Raw genomic sequence first — 10,579 nt, forward strand, 5'->3', positions numbered from 1 at the left:
TGGTAAATTCTATTTAGTTAACATCAGCTGCATTATCTATTTGAAATATCAGAACCAGCTTTGATTTATTTCTTTCCCACCTCCAATATCTAGTAAACCTGTCCTGTCAATTGTATTCTATAACCATTACTCATCACCTAGACTGGGGTAAATACCATTTTAGATGGTTGCATATGGAAATGAACAAGACTCAGACCCTCTTCTTCAAGAGCTTACAGTTGAGAATGTGGTGCAGGCATAACTACCTTTCATATAGTAGCAATGATAATGTTAATAATTATTAGAATTTCTTCTATTAAGACTTTTTCTGTTCTTGCTGCTGCTGCTGCTACTACTCCTAGCACTCTCTAAGATATTAGGACACATACTTTATGCCCAGGAGATAGATATATATATAGATATATATATATATCTATATATATATATATATCTATATCTATATCTATCTCCTGGGCATATATATATAATCAAGTAATGCCCACATTTTTATGAGGTAACATCATTTTATAGAGAAAAAAATGAAGGAGAGATTGAGTAACCCATCCCAGGTCATACAGCAGGTAAATGGTGGAAGCTCTATACTTGCCCTAAATTACAAAACTTGACTTATATCTACTAATTTATTCTCTCACTTTAAATTACTTTTCCCTTCTTGCTTCCCCTTTTTAATGTTTACTGGAATAACTTTTCTAATAAATCCCTTGTGAATCTATGACTTAGACCTGCTTCTGAGGAACCTAAGACATATTATCTTCCATATTGCTAAAGAATTATAATAGTGCCCTAGCTGGTTTGGCTCAGTGGGTAGAGTGTAGGCCTGTGGATTGGAGGGTACCGGGTTTGATTCTGGTCAAGGGCACATGCCAGGGTTTTGGGCTTGATCCCCAATAGGGGGTGTGCAGGAGGCAGCTAATCAGTGATTCTCTATTCCTCATTGGGGTTTTCATCTCTCTATCCCTCCCCCTTCCTTTCTGAAATCAATAAAAATATATATTTTTTAAAAAAAGAATGTGGTAGTGACATCTCTACGTCTTTGATTGATTAATTAGTGTTTGAAATAGTTGTAACTACAGATGAAGTGCCAAGGGCCTGAATATCTTGAGATGCATTTTGAGCTATAAGTTAAAATCACATTTATTTTGTTCTTAACTGTGATTTGCCAAAAGGTCCTTGTTGAATATTTCTGCCAGTGAAGCCCAGATGAGAGTATCTCAGCCTATCAATGTGGTTATAATGAAATGTTACTAAAAAACAAAGGAATAAGCAAGTTGGGAAAGGCACTATCTATCTATCCATATATATAAAAAGCCAGGGGCCATCACAACCGAAACAACCAGACAGATGAACAAACAGGCTGCTTGGGGCGACTAGGTCTACAAGGGGGTTAGTGAGGGACAACCAAACGACCAATCAGCAGGCTACATGGGACGACCAGGTCGGCAGGGGCAGGCAGTGAGGGGCAACCAGGCTGGCGGGGGTGGGGTAATTGGGGGTGACCAGGCTGGCGAGGGTGGGGTAGTTGGGGGTGACCAGGCCAGCAGGGTGGGCAGTGAGGGCTGACCAAACTACCAAACAGCAGGCTGTGTGGGGTGACCAGGCTGCAGGGGTGGTAGTGAGGGGCAACCAGGCCAGTGGGTGGGGCCAGTTGGGGGCAACCAAACTGGCAAGGGGTTGCAGTTGGGAGTGACCAGGCCGGCAGGCAGAGGCAGTTAGGGGTGTTTAGGCTGGCAGGGGGGGCAGTTAGGCAGGCAGGTGAGCAATTAGGAGCCAGCTGTCCAGGATTGCGAGAGGGATGTCCAACTGCCAGTTTAGGCCCACAGGGATTGGGCCCAAACTGGCAGTAGGATATCTCCCAAGGGGCCCCCAATTGGAGTGGGTGCAGGCTGGGCTAAGGGACTCCCCCCATGCACGAACTTTGTGCTCGGGCCACTAATTATATATATATATATATATATATATATATATATATATATATATATATATATATAAAGAGCCAGGGTCCGTAACATCAAAAACGACTGAAGGGACGACCGAACGCCAGGCTGCACGCTCAGCAGGCTCGGGTGGGCGGGGACTGGTGAGTGGGCTGAACTGCTGACCTCTCGGTCCCACCGCCCTGGCTCCCGCAGGTGCTGCAGCGACCCAGCACTGACTGCCGCTGCTGTGGGTGCTGCAGTGACCCATCACTGACTGCTCTACCACGGGCACCGCAGCAACCCAGCACTGACTGCTGAGGGGGCTGTGGGCCTCGGGATGCCATTGTGCCATGGTGGGAGGGGGCTGTGGGCCCTGGGACACCGAGGTGCTGTGGCAGGAGGGGGCTGTGGTCCCCGACTGGCCAGGGTACAGTGAAACTCTGGGTCTCGTGCAATTGAGGACATGGCAGTCCTTCAAACCAGACCCTGACAGGAGGGAGGAGGGAGCCCCATTCCATGCAGAATTGACCATTAGTTAACTTGCTGTCAGCCGTCTGCCAGCCAGGAATCCGATTCACTTGCACCCAGGACCCCAGTGATCAGGCAGGCAGAAGCAGTTAAGACAAGATCAAGCCGGCAGGGGTGGGCAGTTAGGGACGATCAGCAGGCAGGCAGAGGCAGTTAAGGGCGATCAGGCAGGCAGGCAGGCAGGCAGGTGAGCGATTAGAAGCCAGCCGTCCCAGGTTGCGAGAGGGATGTCCCACAGGGATCGGCCTAAACCGGCAGTCAGATGTCCCCCAAGGGATCCCCAATTGGAAAGGGTGCAGGCTGGGATAAGAGACCCCTCACCCCCCGTGCACGAATGTCATGCACTAGGCCACTAGTAACATTATAATAACTTAGAGTATACTTACTCAGTATGTGGCACTAAATGCTTCTATATAGCAATTAATTTATTTTCCCGAACTATTTGAGAGATAGGGCACTTGAGTAGAGAGAGATTAAATTGTATGCCCAAGGTTTCACAGGCACTACTACTCCTGCAAAGACAGCAGATTAGTAATTATCATGACAGTGTCAGTGATAGTATGAAAGCTTTTCTTCGCTCCTTGTCCAATTATGTAGCATAGCACTACTCTAAATGGCTGAATGGCTTTCTGAGACCTTAGTGAAGGGCTAACATGATTAAGGAGAATTACAATTTTGAGGCAATAGGAAAAATGGTATGTTCATTATGGCTTTCCACATAGTCCAATTGAAGAGCATGCCAAAGCTTAAGGGGGTCATCTTTAAACACACCTTGTTGTAGTCAGCTCAGGCTACTATAACATAATACCATAGACTGGGTGTCTTAGACAATAGGCTCTTATTTCTCATAATTTTAGAGCATCTAAGCTCAAGATGCTGGCTGATTCAGTTCCTGGTGCGGGCTTTCTTCTTGGCTTGCAGATGGCTAGCTTCTTGCTGTGTGTTTGCATGTTCTTTCCTTGGCTTATGCATGTTTATGTAGGGTGGGGGGAGAGGGAGAGAGAGGGGAGGAGGGGGAGAAAGAGAGAGAGATCTGGTGTCTCTTCTTATAAGGGTACTGATCACTGATCCCACTGGGGACACAAAGATTTAATCCATAGCACACCCATTCCCTGGACTTTCTCATATTTTTATCCTCTGGGAAAGAGAGAGAAACATCTACTTCAAAACTTCTCAGTGCAAGCAGACCACTTCCAGTGTTGCCATGGTGGCTAAGGCTACCTCTTACCCAATGCAGCTGCTGCCTCTAATGAAATCGCACCAGAAGGAAGAAGGATTACTAAATTAGACCAGATTGTGCTGAATGGAAATAATATAACAATGCTGGTTCCTGGAGGAGAAGAATCTGAATCTGAATGGATTCCCTTAATTTATGCTAGTTTCTGTTTTGTCTTATAATGACAACAAAGTATAAATTTATTTTTTTAAACATTTCAAGCCCAGCCAGGGTGGCTCAGTGATTACGCATTGACCCATGAGCCAAGAGGTTGCCTGTTGGATTATCGGTCAGGGCACATGCCAGGGTTGTGGGCTGAATCACCAGTAGTGGATGTGCAGGAGGCAGCTGATAGATGATGTTTATCTCTCATCCATGTTCTATTCCTCTATCCCTCTCCCTTCCTCTCTCTAGAAAAAAACACACAACAATAACACACCTTTCCATGTCTGGATTATATGAAACTAAATTTCTCTTTAAAGGGGAATGCTTTGAATAGGCAATAAATAGGCCATCTTTGTAAATTAATCATGTTTATCATGGAAAAAAAGAACAGTTCTTTGAAGATGGAAATAAAGGTGTTTTTTGTTAAAATAAATACATTGCAGTGCAAGTTTTCATCTTCATTTAAGAATCTTACATCTTATTCGTGAGGTTTGATTTTGTCTTAAAATCCATCACCCTTCTTGCCCCATATCTAAAGGCCTTCTGACTCCTTCTTTCCCTCTGCACTTGGGATCTTTTGCTTAACGTACTCTGGAAATCCCCAAAATCTATGGATGTGGTAACCCCAATTCCTGTTTTTATGTCCCCCACTTTCAATGATTTTTTAGAGTCCTAATCCATTGACCTTGTCTCTACTGACCTGCAAGTCTGAGCGCCTCTAATCCTGTGAGCTACGCCTGGACCCAGTGCCTCCTACTCATGGTGATCCTGTGATTCTCCTTCCTACTAACCCCTACCCCTACTCCTACTCCACTGGTTTTGAGGGCTTCTCCCTCAGTGACCCCAACCCAATGATATTGTAATCTCCTTAATTTTGATCCCTCCTTGATGGCAGAAAACCCAGTTCCTACCTAGTCTTTCCTCTGTTTCCATTTATTTCGTGTCAGTTAAAAAAAAAAAAATCTCTTCAGCACAGCAGCACAGCCTCTGAATCTCGTGTGTGTGTGTGTGTGTGTGTGTGTGTGTGTGTGTGTGTGTAAAAGACATTTAACTATAAATTCGAGGTGGCAGGAAGAGTTGGGTGGGAGCCAAGTGGTCACATTTTGGGGCCTCTTCTCCATCTCTTTGTCCTCCTGGGCCTAACCTCCTCTTGGAGGTGCACCTTTGCTGGGACCTCTTTCAATTACAGGTAAAGGAGCTGCCCACAGATTTAGTGTTCACCTTGGATAGGTGCTTCTAGTTATTTTGGATCTCCTCAGGGTTCAGCTTGAGGACATTGACAATCTGCTGTGCATCCTGGAGGCTGTCTGGAGAGGTTAGAGGGGCTGCAGACTGGGGTCAGGCATGTCCCGGGGCATCAGCTGCTGCCCAGCTGGCTGCTCACTTTGGCTTCAGGATTCTACAAAGGCCCTGCTTACCACCTGTGCCCCCATCACAGTGGTCTGGGTCAAGTATGTGGCTGATCCTTACAGGGAAATCCTCGATGGCAGCACCACCCAGCATTTTTCCCCCTGAAGACCACATAGTTCATGCACAACAGAGGCAAGGTGGGCATCTCCTTAAGTGTGTGTGACCAGAGGTTTTGAGAGGTGATGGAGAGAAACCCAGGAATGAGTTGGAGACATATGGTGACCACTCTGTCTCAGAGGCACAGGCTCTGGTCTAAATCTGATTTAATAATCACACTGCTTAAATGTCTGAGGAATTTATCTAAGGTGATTTTTATTTATAGACAACAACTGTAGATTGAAAATCAAAGTTAATATATGGCACATGATCCCTCTTAACGGCCATTCTAGATTCATTAAACAAATAACAAAAGAATTCATCAGATGTTAATTGAACATTGCAGCTTGTAGAGGTGCCGTCATGTGAGAGCCATGCACCATACTACGCAAGAGGTTCTGTTTTTGTCACCATTTGAATATGATCATATGAGGAGGTCCTTCCAACTCTTACTGAGACTATTTTCCAGAGAACGAAAGGGAAACTATACTGCTCCAGAACACCTGTTTCCTTTATAATTTTTCTGTTCAAGGATTTCTTTTGGAGACTGGGTCATTTGACCTCGAACTGAGAGTATGCTTGAAGTTCTTTGGGGATTCAAAGCAGAATCAGAACTATCCCCCAGCTCTGAAGATGCAAGTTTTTGACTGCTGTTCACAGTCTGTTTACACTGGCTATGGAGGGATAGAGAGTGTCTGTAAAGGGAAGACATGGAAGCTCTTATGTCCAACATGAAGACATTTTCTTTGTATCAAGATTACTTTAAGTCATTAGCTTTGAGAACATAGCATAAGTCATTGTTTCAGAAGGTGTGGGTTTGCAGATTGGTGATTTCTTTCCCCTCTCAGATTCTTGGTTACCATCAGAGTTTTTCATTTGTATTCTGATCATGATCCTGTGACTCATACAGTGTGAAAAGACACAAAGGTGCCTATTTTGGAGGTCAGCATTTCCTTACATTTTAGTATATAAAAGAGTATCTTATTGAAATAATCAGAATCTAAAAACTATATATTCTTTGCTATTTTATTCTTAAAGGAATAGTTTTTAAAATTATGAATGGCATAATGAAATCTGACCCTTGTTGACAGCCATGATTAAAGTGGCCCTTCTTGCCTGCTCATAAGCCTTGTTCCAAAAGCCAGGTCTTCTTAAGCTTTTACAAATACCAGGCTTTGAATACCTAAACTCTTATGAACCTTTTTTTTTTTTTTAATTTAAGCGTGGTATGGGGAACTGCCAAGATGCCAGAGAAGATGAGGGTGATACTTACATGAGAAAAACAATAATTCAATTTCTATTTTCTATATTTGCTTCATAGTGTTTCCTGAATTGATACAGGCCCTGGTCAAGTCAAGTGTGTGTTATTATTTCCTGGAACAGAATATGTTTAAATACCAGTATGCTTGGAAATCATCTTTCCATTAATATTTTTCCACTCAAGGGTTAGTAACTTTTTCTGAAGATTTCAGAGGCAATTTTAGCATCCAGCCAAGAACTGTATATGCATTTGAAATGTTCATATAGTTAATCTATAGAAATTTGTAACTATGTATAAAGTTTTTGATTTCCCTCTATGAGGACAACTTTGTCTGGAACTTGATAAAACATTATACATTTTAAAATAAAAAGCATTCTGAATAATAGCGTAAATATGAAGTAGGAATTTTTTTATCTATTTTTTTTAAAATATATTTTATTGATTTTTTTACAGAGAGGAAGGGAGAGGGAGAGAGAGTCAGAAACATTGATGAGAGAGAAACATCGATCAGCTGCACCTGCACACCTCCCACTGGGGATGTGCCCGCAACCAAGTTACGTGCCCTTGACCGGAATCGAACCTGGGACCTTTCAGTCCGCAGGCTGACGCTCTATCCACTGAGCCAAACCAGTTTTGGCTGAAGTAGGAATTTTAGATAGATATTAGATTTTCATTATATGTTCATATATTTTAGCAATTTGTTTTTCAACCAGAAGGAACTGAGATAAAGAAAAAGGAAGTCCTTTTAACAGCAAATCTTAAATTCTTTTTTTAATTCTTTATTGTTTAAAATATTACATATAGTATTACATATGTCTCCTTTTTCCCCTCATTGACCAATCCCTGACCTCCCGCATCCCCAAGCACATTCCCTCATCCCTCTCCCCTAGTGTCTGTGTCCATTGGTTATGCTTATGCATGCATACAAGTCCTTTGGTTGATCTCTTATCCGACCTCCACCTCCCCCCTGCCTCCGCCTGCCTTTCCTCTGAAGTTTGACGGTCTGTTCTATGCTTCTGTGTCTTTTTTTTTAATTTAACAAATCTTTATTGTTCAGATTATTACAATTGTTTCTCTTTTCCCCCACATAGCTCCCCTCCACCCAGTTCCCACCCCACCCTCTGCCCTTACCTTTCCCCCACTGTCCTCATCCATAGGTGTACGATTTTTGTCCAAACTCTTCCTGCATCCCCCATACTTTTCCCCCTGAGAATTGTCAGTCCACTCCGTTTCTAAGCCCCTAATTCTATTATATTCACCAGTTTATTTTGTTCCTCAGATTTGTAATTCACTTGATTTTTAGGTTCACTTGTTGATAGATATGTATTTGTTGTTCATAATTTTTATCTTTACTTTTTTCTTCTTTCTCCTCTTCTTAAAGAATACCTTTCAGCATTTCATATAATACTGGTTTGGTGGTGATGAACTCCTTTAGCTTTTTCTTATCTGTGAAGCTCTTTATCTGATCTTCCATTCTGAATGATAACTTTGCTGGGTAGAGTAATCTTGGTTGTAGGTTCTTGCTATTCATCACTTTGAATATTTCTTGCCACTCCTATCTGGCCTGCATAGTTTCTGTTGAGAAATCAGCTGACAGTAATATGGGTGCTCCCTTGTAGGTAATTAACTGTTTTTCTCTTGCTGCTTTTAATATTCTCTCTTTGTCTTTTGCCCTTGGCATTTTATTTTTTATTTTTATTTATTTATTTATTTATTTATTTATTTATTTATTTATTTATTTATTTATTTTTAAATTTTATTGATTTTTTACAGAGAGGAAGGGAGAGCGATAGAGAGCTAGAAACATCGATGAGAGAGAAACATCGATCAGCTGCCTCCTGCACACCCGTCACTGGGGATGTGCCCGCAACCAAGGTACATGCCCTTGACCGGAATCGAACCCGGGACCCTTCAGTCCGCAGGCCGACACTCTATCCACTGAGCCAAACAGGTTAGGGCTGCCCTTGGCATTTTAATTATGATGTGTCTTGGTGTGGTCCTCTTTGGATTCCTTGTTTGGGGTTCTGTGCACTTCGTGGACTTGTAAGTCTATTTCTTTCACCAGGTAGGGGAAGTTTTCAGTCATTATTTCCTCAAATAGGTTTTCAGTATCTTGCTCTCTCTCTTCTTCTGGCACCCCCATTCTGATGTTGGTACGCTTGAAGTTGTCCCAGAGGCTTCTTACACTATCTTCAAATTTTTGGATTCTTTTTTCTTTTTGCTTTTCTGGTAGGGTGTTTTTTGCTTCTTTGTTTTTCAAATCTTTGACTTGATTCTTGCGTTCCTCTAGTCTGATGTTGGGTCTCTGTATAATATTTTTTATTTCAGTCAGTGTATGTTTAATTTCTAGTTGGTCCTTTTTCATATCCTCGAGGGTCTCGCTAAATTTATCGGACTTTTCTAGGATATTCTTGAAAAGCCTTATAACCGTGGTTTTGAATTCTATATCCAGTCATTTGTTTTCCTCCATTTCTTTCATTTTTGATCTTTTTCTTTGCCTCCACATTTTTGCTGCTTCCCTGAGTTGGTAGGGTAGCTTTGTGTGCTAGGTTTCCTTTATGGCCCAGTGGGTCAGCCTCCCCAGTTACCTGAGGTGGACACTCCTGGTGCACCCCTTTGTGGACTGTGTGTACAGCCTTGTTGTAGTTAAGTCTTTTTTTTTTTCAGTTTTTAAATAAATATTTATTCAGATTATTACAATTATTTCTCCTTTTTCCCCCCATAGCTCCCCTCCACCCATTTCCCACCCCACCTTCTGCCCTTACCTCCCCCCCACTGTCCTCATCCATAGGTGTATGATTTTTGTCCAGTCTCTTCATGAACCCCCCATACCCCTTTCCCCCTGAGAATTATCAGTCCACTCCCTTTCTATGCCCCTGATTCTATTATATTCACCAGATTATTCTGTCCCTCAGGTTTTTAATTCACTTGATTTTTAGGTTCACTTGTTGATAGATATGTATTTGTTGTTCATAATTTTTATCTTTACTTTTTTCTTCTTCCTCTTCTTTAACAATACCTTTCAGCATTTCATATAATACTGGTTTGGTGGTGATGAACTCCTTTAGCTTTTTCTTGTCTGTAAAACTCTTTATCTGCCCTTCAATTCTGAATGATAGCTTTGCTGGGTAGAGTAATCTTGGTTGTAGGTTCTTGCTATTCATCACATTGAAAATTTCTTGCCACTCCCGTCTGGCCTGCATAGTTTCTGTTGAGAAGTCAGCTGACAGTTGTATGGGTGCTCCCTTGTAGGTAACTAACTGTTTTTCTCTTGCTGCTTTTAATATTCTCTCTTTGTCTTTTGCTCTTGGCATTTAAATTATGATGTGTCTTGGTGTAGTCCTCTTTGGATTCCTTTTGTTTGGGGTTCTGTGGGCTTCCTGGACTTGTAAGTCTATTTCTTTCACCAGGTGGGGGAAGTTTTCGGTCATTATTTCTTCAAATAGGTTTTCAGTATCTTGCTCTCTCTCTTCTTCTGGCACCCCCATAATTCTGATGTTGGTACGCTTGAAGTTGTCCCAGAGTCTTCTTACATTATCTTCAACTTTTTGGATTTTTTTTTTGCTTTTTGCTTTTTCGGTTGAGTGTTTTTTGCTTCTTTGTTTTTCAAATCTTTGACTTGATTTTTGTGTTCCTCTTGTCTGTTTTTGGGTCTCTGTATAATATTTTTTATTTCAGTCAGTGTATGTTTAATTTCTAGTTGGTCCTTTTTCATATCTTCGAGGGTCTCGTTATATTTATCAGCCTTTTCTAGGATATTCTTAAAAAGCCTTATAACCGTGGTTTTGAATTCTATGTCCAGTCGTTTGTTTTCTTCCATTTCTTTCGTTTGTGATCTGATTCTTTGACGACGCATTTTCACTGCTTCCCTGAGTTGGTAAGGTAGATTTGTGTGCTAGGTTTCCAATATGGCCCAGTGGGTCGGCCTCCCCAGTTAACCTGAGGTGGACACTCTTGGTGCACCCCTTTGTGGACTGTGTGTACAGC

Source organism: Plecotus auritus (genome assembly GCF_963455305.1).
Source record: "Plecotus auritus genome assembly, chromosome: 9".
Classification (NCBI taxonomy): Eukaryota; Metazoa; Chordata; class Mammalia; order Chiroptera; family Vespertilionidae; genus Plecotus; species Plecotus auritus.